Here is a 10,880-nt window from a genome sequence, read left to right on the forward strand (position 1 = left end):
TTTCCCCCTTGATTATGGCTGGACTACAGACAGTGGTAGTAGGAAGAAAACAAATTTGGCAGTTGATTAGAAGGTGATGGACATCAGGTGTGCCACACCAGGCTACGGGCATCCAAGAGTCATTAAACAAAGAAAAGCCATTAATGGGTTTTAGCTAGATAAGTAGTTTAGTTAAATTTAAATTGTAAAACAACTCTTCTGGCTGAAGTATGGATAACCAAGTAGCCATGACTGGAAAAATTAGATTGGAAACTATTAAAATTCTACAAGATTAAGAGAAGAGTGAGGGCTGGCTTAGTCGTAGAGTGCTTGCCTAGTAAGCACGAAGCCCTGGGTTCGATTCCTCAGTACCACATACAAGAAAAAGCTGGAAGTGGCACTTTGGCTCAAGTGATAGAGTACTAATCTTGAGCAAAAAGAACAGTGCCCAGACCCTGAGTTCAAGCTCCAGGACTGGCACAAAAAAAAGGGAGGTAAGTGAAGAATATGTAAACTGAGGCATAGAAATGAGGATGGAAGGAATTGAGAAGAGAAGTCTGGGAAACAAGTGTGTAAAGGTTTGGTCTGATTGATGAGAGATCTAAGCAACCCACGTTTGGTTCTGAATTACTTGGTGAATAGATATGCTATGCACCAAACCAAGAAAGATGCTAGGAGCCTATTTTGGAGAAAAAAATAATAGTTCATTGTTGAACATAGTGAGTTTTACTTACTTTTGTCTATGATAGAGAAGAAACTGACCTAAAAATACGCATTGGAGTCTAAGCACATAAGCGGGTGACAGGAGGAAGGACTGAGATTTCAAGTGAAGAGTGGAGAGGAAAGAGGGCCAGGACAGAGTCCTAGCAAACTGTAATACAGAGAGAAGTGTGGAGATGAAGCCAATGATGGGAAATTAAAAAGGCAGATACAGTAGGGTGCCTGTAATCCTAGCTACACAGGAGGTTGAGATCTGAGGATCTTGGTTAGAAGCCAGACCAGACAGAAAGTCTGTGAGATGTTTAGTTCCATTAAAGTACCAAAACATGATTCCAATCAGTTTACAAACAAGAGTTGTGAGATAAATCTGAATTTATCCAAATGACTGTGAACCTCTAGACGGACCCCGATGCCCCTAACCACACATACATCCTGCCCAGATTTCATGGAATCTCACTTGGTGCTGGCTAACCATGGATTCCAGGATACAGCCACAGAAGAGAGAGGCAGAAAGAAAAAAAAACAAGAAACAAAAAACAAAAAATAAAACTAAGTACCAAAACAGCCAGAAGTGGAGCTGTGGCTCAAGTGATGGAGTTCTAGCCTTGAGCAAAACGAAGCTCAGGGATAGTGCCTAGGCCCTGACTTCAAGCCCCAGGACCAGCATATACAACCCCCCAGAAAAAGGCAGACAGTTAGGGAGGAAACAGAGTATGGTATTCTAGAAACCAAATAATGCAAAAGAGTTTCAGGAATAGTACTGAAGTAAGTCAAGCAAAGTTGGTATTAAAGACAGAGGCTTTATATGTTTTGAGAGGGTATGTTTCCAGAAAGGAACAGAGATGTTGAGACCAAACTTAATGAAGTTGAGCTTCTTGAAAGCAACAAGCTTTTGTGGTGAGCTAGAAAGGGCAACGGAAAATATTATTAGGAAACACAGAGTTGATGTTGAAGAACCAAAATTTCTGGTAGCCAGAGGAAATTGAGCACATTTCATAATCAGGATTTGAAGACATAGATACAGATACATATACAAATACAGATAAAATAATCTTCATCTCAAGTACCAAGATTATCATTGTAATGGTTGGAATATTTATTTTTGTCAAAATTTCTTTCTTTCCAAGTGACTAGATTGAAGAAATGCTGACAAATTATGCTAACAAATTCTGAATTTGTTCAATTTCTGTTTTATCAGTTCTCCAAATCAGTACTATGCCACAGTGAATATGTCACAATATAATGGAGGTTTCTATTGGTTGGCTGAGGCTATGAGCTGATCCAACCAACATCTCAGTTACATACAACAGTTCACATTGACTATTTCACAATATAACGGAGCTTTCTATTGGATGGATGGAGAGACATGCTGATCCAATCAACAACTCAGTTACACAGGATTGGTCACTATGCACTACTTCATATTGCACAAATTGTTCAATTGTTTTCAGCCAGAGTCAATTTCAGACAGTGATCATTCCATCATTTTGGCATTAGTACCCAATGACACTTCTAATCATTGCATCCAAGCAGGAACATCTTGAGAGTAAGAAGTGAAATGGAACAAGGAAGGCTGTTTTGCTACAAACATTCCTGAGCCACGCTTGGGCAGGGGGACATAGGAACTGGGGATAGCTTTCCATCCTTCTATTGGTGCCCACTTTTTCTTCTACTCTTTAATCTCTATCTTTCTATCAAATTCTCTTCATCTCCAATGTGATGTTTCCTTTGTGTCCTATCCATTCCGCTCTTTGAATTACATCTTTGCCTACCTGTGGCATTTTACATTGCAAAAAGACACTGTGAACTTTGACACTAAAGGAGGATACAACATCACTAAGATTCATTCTCACTGATGATGAATTTTACTGCTAAGATCTCATTAAGATTTATCCCATTGTGAGGAATGAACATGTTTTGTTTCTTGTATACTTCAGGAATGTGAAGCTTCCTTTCTATCACTCAGCTCAGACAGGACTTCCATCCATAATCCTCTCACAATGACTTATTCTTTCAATCAGTTCCTTTCCACACTTCAAGCACCAAGAGATAACAATCAATATGCTCACTGAATTCAGGGATCTATTTTGAGTTGGACAAAGGTCTCTTGGTGCTCATTACATCATAGGCATCTTTGGTAGGAAGGGAAAACTATCAGATCATCAAAAAAATTATCATAAACCATTTAACTCTTGGCTTCTATATAGTTCTGGCATAGAGTAGATGCTCCAAGTTATTTGTGAGAGGGTTGGATAAATGATTACTTTGGATGATGATGATGATTAGAAATATTCGAAACATATTGATGTTATTTTATAGAGCACATTGGTTCTCCAAAACACGTAAGACATATTGTTAAAGATGATGTTAAAGAAAGCCGGTGCTCTGTGGGATTATTTGTTGCCTTTAGTTCACGGTGATTCTTTCTACAACAGTTAAACATATTAATTTGGTGCCTTAAAACTTGTATAGTTCACGGACTTTGCGTTCTTCAGTCTTTCCACCAAGTAGGGGAGTAGCCTGGAATTTCAGCCCTCAGCTGTGGCTCCCTTCTTACCTCTAACATGCAACCCCAAAGTCACATAACCTCATCATTTATCCCCAGGACACAACTTAATGTGTGTTTGTTTATGAACCGATCTGTAATAAGCCCACAGGAGCTCAGCAGTATAAAATCTGAAATAAATAACACCCATGGCCAAGAGGTGTCCACAAAATGAACTTCGCCCTACTATTTTCATAAACCTCCAACCCCCACCTGCTGACTTCAGATCTCTCTCAGCTTCAGGAGAGCCAGATGTTCTTCACCCTGTGTACTCCAAACCACCGATCCGAGCCCCAGGAAAGTGAAAAAGGAGCATGTTTCAGGGCTCACTGCCAAGGACGCTCCATTGGGATCCAGAAGCCTGGGAATTCCACCCTAGGGAAAGACAGCAGGGGCTTCCCAGCCAGATTCACCTCCCACCACGGGGAGGTTGTTTTTAATTGTTCTTTGAAGAGCCTTTCCAAGTATTTACAGCCTTCTCCTCCGCCCACTCAGGGTTGGCTTTGCTGGACCAGAGGAGCAGTCATCGTTTCTTTCTTGCTCTGTATTATGGCGGGTGATGAAACTTTGGACAGAGGCCTCTTATTTTCCACTATCCTAGGAACAGCATCTAACCAACTTCAGATGTGATGGTGACAATCGAGATCTTTGTCAGGGCAAGCTTTTAGCTGCGAGTCACTTATCATTTTCAAAATATCCCTGGGGAATTTGCACAGAATTTTCTTCTGTACTGGTAAGGAGCATGCATTAGGTAGCTTTTTGGTTAATACATCCATGTAGATTGCTTGAGATTTTTCAACCCAAGGAGATATTTGACAGCAAGTGGTAGCTGGTCCCACATCGCTATCTTTTTCTCACCCTTTTATTCCAATTCAGTTATAGTCCCCAAACTGGAATCTCTAACCAGCACTAACATAAAAGATTAATATGTGTGACTTCCTTCAATCCCACAACAATATTTTAATACTGTGTTTCATTACCCTTTTCCAAATTAGAAAGCCGAGAGTCACAAAGATAGAACATAGAAGAGATTTTTAGTCTGATCTATACAAACCTAAGTTCTGTGATCTCTACCTCTGCAGAATTTTATGTCAGAATACAGACAGTCCTAGGAGTGTGGAAGACTCCATTGTTTAGATCAACAGATAATTTATCTGAATAAATGGCCTGTTTATGAAGTTTTGGTTGAATTTTGAGGCTTCTATAAATTTTCATTAAGGTTAGAATGGTTTCTTCAATGGAAGTAGTATGTATAATTTATTTTAACTTTCATTTTGAAATAAGTTTAATCTTTAAAATAGTTGTGAAAGAAGCAGAGAGTTCCCCTATATGCCCCTCTTACAACGTTTCTATATGTCAACACCTTATGCAGCCATAGTCTAATTGATAAAATTGTAAAACCAACATTGACAATGATTGTATTAATTAACTTACAGATCTTATTCAAATTCTACCAGTTGTCTCGTTGTTGTTCTTTTTGGGGGGTGCAAAGGGCCTCAAACAGTATCTAGTCATGATGATTCCTTCATCTCCCTCTACCTGAGACAGTTCTTCAGTGTTTTTGTCTATTGGGGCTCTGCCATTTGGAATACTACCAGCCAATTATTTAATTGAACATTCTTCATTTTGAGGTTGTCATATGCTAAGTATTCTCTTAAGATTCTGGTTATTTACTTTTGGAAACAAACCTACAGAAGCGATGTTGTGTTCTTCATAATGTCAGGAAGTACATGAGGTTGTGGTACTTGCTTATTGGTGATGCTAACTTTGATCACCTGGTTAAGGTGTCATTTGTCAGTTTCCTCACTGAAAAATTACTATTCTTTTCTTTACAGTAATTAAGTATGTCTTTAAATTCAACCCACCTATCACTTTTGCTCTATCAGCTAATATTTATGAACCTCAAGTGTTCTCATATATTAAATAAGATTCATGGTTACAAATATCCATTAGTGTTGTTCTAAGACACAAATAACATAATATATATGAAAGTGTCTTGTAATTTATGAAGTTATATCGTGTACCAGATGTCTCTGATGCTGAATCAAATAAAACATGATAAGCCCCAGGCTGACAGATTACCCAACACTTAAATTGTACTTTTCCAGATTTCCATTGAAATCACTTGAAAGAGAGATTTAGGAATTTGTCTGTAGTCAGACATACATGAGAATTTCTATGCTACGATTTATTCTCCTAGACCTCCCAGAAGACACCAAGTCTTTTTGATGATTCTAAAGTTTCTGCTAATCTTCGTTTCACTGGACCTCTCCTTCAAATTAATACAATTAAGGAAGAAATCATAGTAAGTTTTGGGATTTGGGATTACCCTACACAATGTAACATTGTAATCTTTCTTTAGTTTTACAAATCTAATAAGTATATCCTGTCTCATTAACACCGCAGTACAAAGCAGTTATATGCTTTTATATTTCCAATGATTATCCATACGACTTTTTAGTGGGAAGTCTAGCATTTCACTCTAGAGACCTTCCCAGGAAAGCATTTACCTCCCACACACAAACAGACCCTTTGTCAAGTTTAAGTTCAAGATGCACAAGGCTTACTCAAGTCCCTTGGGGAAAAGACTTTGATCCTGCACTTCTGCTCTGCTGTTTGCACTCATTGAATGTCATTGTTAAAACTAGCTTTTTACCGTCCACAAAAGCATGTCCATCCTGTAATGACCTTCTAGTACCTAAACCAAAGAGAGTGTGCCCCATGTTCAAATACTCATCCTTTGTTCCTAAGATCCACAGGTAAGATCACTGGATCCAAAGAGATTCCAATCTCAGCTACCTTCCCCATCACAAATCAGCTTCTTTCTGGTATAGTGTCCCATCCTTATAGGTGTGTTATGTTGGAAGCTTTTCATGTCTTTTTTTTTTATTGTAGAATTTAATCTGTCCCTCTTTGTTCACCCCAAGAGGTAAAGAGCTAAGCAAGTGCTGGAGTTTCATTCTCTCAAAAGTTAGTGGATTATTGGGCTAGGAAGTTGGCTCAGTGGTAGAGTGCCTGCCTTGCATGCATGAGGCCCTGGGTTCGATTCCTCAGCAGTACATAAGTTTAAAAAAAAAAGCCAGAAATGCTGCTATGGCTCAAGTGGTAGAGCACTAGCCTTGAGCTGAAGTACTGAGGGACAGTGCCCAGGCTCAGAGTTCAGGCCCCACGACCAACCAACCAAAAAAAAAAAAAAAAGTTAATGGATTCTGCTCTGCACAGTGGTTTATGCCTATAATGCTAGCTAATCAGAAAAACTCAGAAGTTTGAGATGGCAAGGATCATGGTTTGAGGCCAGTCTAGGCAAAAAATTTCATTATATCCCTATCCCAACCAATAAAATCCCTGGGGATGGTGGTATACATACCTGTCATCCCAGTAATGCACGAATGTCAGTAGGAGGATTATAATCCAGGACAGTCTAGGTTTAAATATGAGATCTGATTTGAAAATAACCAAAGACAAAAGGGCTGAGGGGATGTCTCAGAATGTATGGCTCTGGGTTCAAAACTCTAGTACCACCAAAAAGAAAAATGTGTTGAGTTCCTTCATCAGATTCTCTCTAGTGAGCAGTGAAGGCAAGGCAGGAAGGCAGGAAGGCAGGAAGACAGGAAGAAAAGAGGGAAGAAAAAAAGAAGGAAGATAGGAAGGAAAGAAGGAAGGAAAAAAGGAAGGATTCAGAAACATGTCTCCTATAGTCAAGAATCTACAGTGAAGCATAGATAAACTGTTCTTTCAATTCTTCGCTTTAATTTGAAAGGGTTAGATGGTTTTCTCAATGATGGCATTCCTTCCAACTACAAGACTCTGGCATTATAATATCCGTAGTGACAGTTCATGGAAATTTGAGATTCTGACAAAGTTTTGGGAAGCAGGTTTTATACTTGTTAAGAAAACACTAGTGGAGTGCACTGGACATTGATGAAAGTAAACTATACAACTTGTTGGTGGAAATGAGAAGGGAGGGAATGGGACAGAATGAGGGAACAGCTGGCACTGTACAAAAAGAAATGTACATATTACCTGACACATGTAAATGTAACTCCTCTGTATATCACTCTATAATAAAAATAAAGTAAATTAATAAAAATTTAAAAAAGAAAACACTCATGCAAAAAGACTGAGTTCCAGCCCAAGAAAGGTAACCAAAGGTGTCTCAAGGATATGTCAGGTACAGGTGTATGAACCTAAGATATGCTAGCATGTGGGCATGTGGGTAGAGATGGACATGGACACTAATGAAATTTGAAGCATGTCAATCATCTGCCTCCAACTTTAGACCTCTGGGACTAAAGGTACTTTGGAAATAGTTGTGACATAATTAATAAGAACTAGGTGTTAATTTTCCCTCATCATATCTAAAATTTGGTACAATAAGTTACAAAGTATTTGGTTCTATTTAGTTAAGATTACATCCCCCAAGTCTTACTCTGCTCAAGGATATTAAAACGAAGTTTAATTGTTCTGGTGTTTAAAAAATACTTCTTACAAGTATATACCAAAAAAGCTGAGGAAAAGTTTTTCCTGGTGATTATTTTTTTATTTAGAATAATGTATTACCTTGGAAGGAACTTATGTGGTTAGCATAATTTGGGGAAACCCTTCATTTGTTATTTCCATTTATAAATATGAATGAAGGTAGAACAAGACTCTTCCATATTCTAACTTTGTGATGCATTTATGCGATTCTATCATTTCCTTCCAGAAGTCTGCCCTTCTATTGCTGCATAGCTCCAGTATGACTTCATTCAAAAATGCTTCCCCCAACCCAGCTTCAACATCTTCTCATTTCCTTTCAACTTATATCACACTAAGTAATATACACTGCAGTTTTTACTTCCCTTAATTCACTCTTGTCAACTGAATTATAAGACCAAATCCTGTGCCTCTTCATATATTTCATATTAACCTTACTTACATAGTGCTCAGCAACAGGAAGTACTCAATAAAGTACTTGCTCAAGTCAAGTGGAAAGGTATCTACAGATAAGCTAATATGCATAATATCTTTCCTTATATTATAGCTGAACTAACACAAGGACAGATTAGCAAGTTGGAGAAAAGGAATGCCTGGAAATGTAAACTTCCCGGTCTGAAATCAGAAAGCTAAGTAGGCAGCAAAATACTGGATTTTGGTTTGTGCTTCCAGTGAGTTCTAGCACGACTGCTTAAGCTGGCAGCACCCACTGAGAAAATGTACATCTCTCTTGAAAGACATAGTTTTAACTCGAGATTTCCATCTGGATAATTCTTCAAATGTGGTTTTTTTTAGGCTGATTCAAAATGACCAAGTGCCTCTTCTGGTTTGAAACAACTTTTGGGAGGTAAGAGTATATGGAGAATACTAAGCAATCAGTATTTTGCAGTTTCGATTTTTAGATGGAATACACATCATTCCAGCTACCCTGGAGGCCGAGGCAGGAGGATCACAAGTTCAAGGTTGCCCCAGCCCAGCTATGCCATATCTCAAAAACAAAAAGAAAATTACAACTGGGATCGAGGCATAACTTATGTAGTACAGCACTTGTCGAGCACGAATGAGGCATTGGGGTCAATTCTCAGCCCTGAAAACAAAAATCTGAAAAATATATTGGGTTAAGAGGATTTGCTGTTACTATAAGCTTTCTGATTTAACTCATTCCTAAATTATGGGATCCAGAGAGCAGGACCTGGCCAGTAATTGGAAAACAAAGAAAAGATCTGAAAAACAGGAGAGTTTCACTTGTGGAATTAGAAAATCGACAACTGGTTGGGTACCAGTGGGTACTGCCTGAAATCCTAACTATTCAGAGGCTGAGATTTGAGGATTGAGGTTCAAAGCTAGCTCAGGCAGGAAAGTCCATGAAACTCTTCTCTCCAAATCAACTACCAAGAAGCTCAAAGTGAACATATGCCTCAAGGTGCAGGTCTTGAACAGAAAAGATAAGGGAGAGAGCCTAGGCCCTGAGTTCAAGCTTTGGTATTAGCACCCCTCCCCTCTGCCCCTCCACACAAAGAAAGCTTGGACAAGCTAGATGGCATTCTCAGATGACATCCTTACATGAGAAAGAACATGTTTGAAATAACAAGACATCCTAGGAAAATATATATAATTTATAATATATTATATATAATGTCTTATATGTATTATATAATATATGATTATATATTATATGATTAAATATATTATATATTATAAATCAGATTTATAATATGTTTAAGATATACTTTATACATATATTTATTATTATTTTTTTTTTTTTTTATTGTTTTCCCCCTACCATCCCCTCCCTCCCTCCCTTCCCCAAGGTTCTTTTTTTTTTTTTTTTTTTTTTTGATCGTGATTAAGTGATTACTTAATTTCCGGAAATTCACAGTATTGTGGAATAATGATGCTCATTTAAAGTCACAAGTTCATTCTAACTTTCCTGGAGCAAATTGTCTATCACAGTCTGTAATATATAACGGTGCTCATATGTTATATACCATATATGTGATCAGCAGCATGGGGATATTTAGTAGTGGTTCAACCAGATGAGTGGGAGTTCTTTGTTTCTTAAGTCCTGTTAGTTTTGTCATATCACCTAACATTTTGGATTCATCATCCACTTATCAGGGAGACCATGTACTGTTTGTCTCTTCGTTCTTGGCTTACCTCGCTCAACATGATTCCTTCTAGCTCCATCCATTTCCCTGCAAATGCCATTATTTTGTCATTTCTAATGGCTGCATAATATTCCATTGTGTACAGATACCACAATTTTTGGATCCATTCATCTGTGGTGGGGCATCTAGGTTGTTTCCATATCCTAGCTATTGCGAACAGTGCTGCAATAAACATGGAGGTGCACGTGTCCTTGTATATTGGTTCCTGTTGTTCAGGGTAGATGCCTAGAAGTGGTATGACTGGGTCGTAAGGGAGGTCAATCTTTAGCTTTCTAAGGACCCTCCAGACTGCTTTCCAAAGTGGTTGTATGAGTGTACATTCCCACCAGCAGTGTAATAGCGTTCCTCGTTCTCCACATCCCCTCCAGCATTTGTCGTTGGCTGATTTGTGGATGTGGGACATTCTGACTGGGGTAAGGTGGTATCTCAGGGTTGTCTTTATTTGCATTTCCTTCACCACCAGGGATGATGAACATTTCCTCATGTGTTTCTTTGCCATTTTTATTTCTTCATTTGAGAAGTCCCTCTTTAGTTCCCTTGCCCATTTAGTAATTGGTGTGTTGGGTTTGGGAGGGATTAGTTTCTTGAGTTCCCTGTATATACAGGATGTTAACCCCTTGTCTGATATATTGCTGGTAAATATTTTTTCCCAATTAGTTGGTTGTCTTTCTAGCTTGGTTGCGATAGCTTTATCTGTGCAGAAGCTTTTTATTTTAAGGTAGTCCCATTTGTCGAGTCTCTCTCCAACTTGTTGTGACCCTGGGACTCTGTTCAGGAAGTTCCTTCCTGTGCCTATTAGTTCAAGTGTCTCTCCTACTCTGTCCTGCAGTAGTTTCAGAGATTCAGGTTTAATGTTAAGGTCTTTAATCCATTTTGAGTTGATGTTGGTGCATGGTGATAGGCTGGGGTCCACTTTTAGTTTTCTGCATGTGGCTGCCCAGTTTTCCCAGCACCAGCGGTTGAAGAGGCTGTGTTTCTTCCATTGTATGTCT

This window comes from Dipodomys merriami, unplaced genomic scaffold (genome assembly GCF_024711535.1).
Source record: "Dipodomys merriami isolate MVZ:Mamm:240054 unplaced genomic scaffold, mDipMer1.0.p SCAF_6, whole genome shotgun sequence".
Classification (NCBI taxonomy): Eukaryota; Metazoa; Chordata; class Mammalia; order Rodentia; family Heteromyidae; genus Dipodomys; species Dipodomys merriami.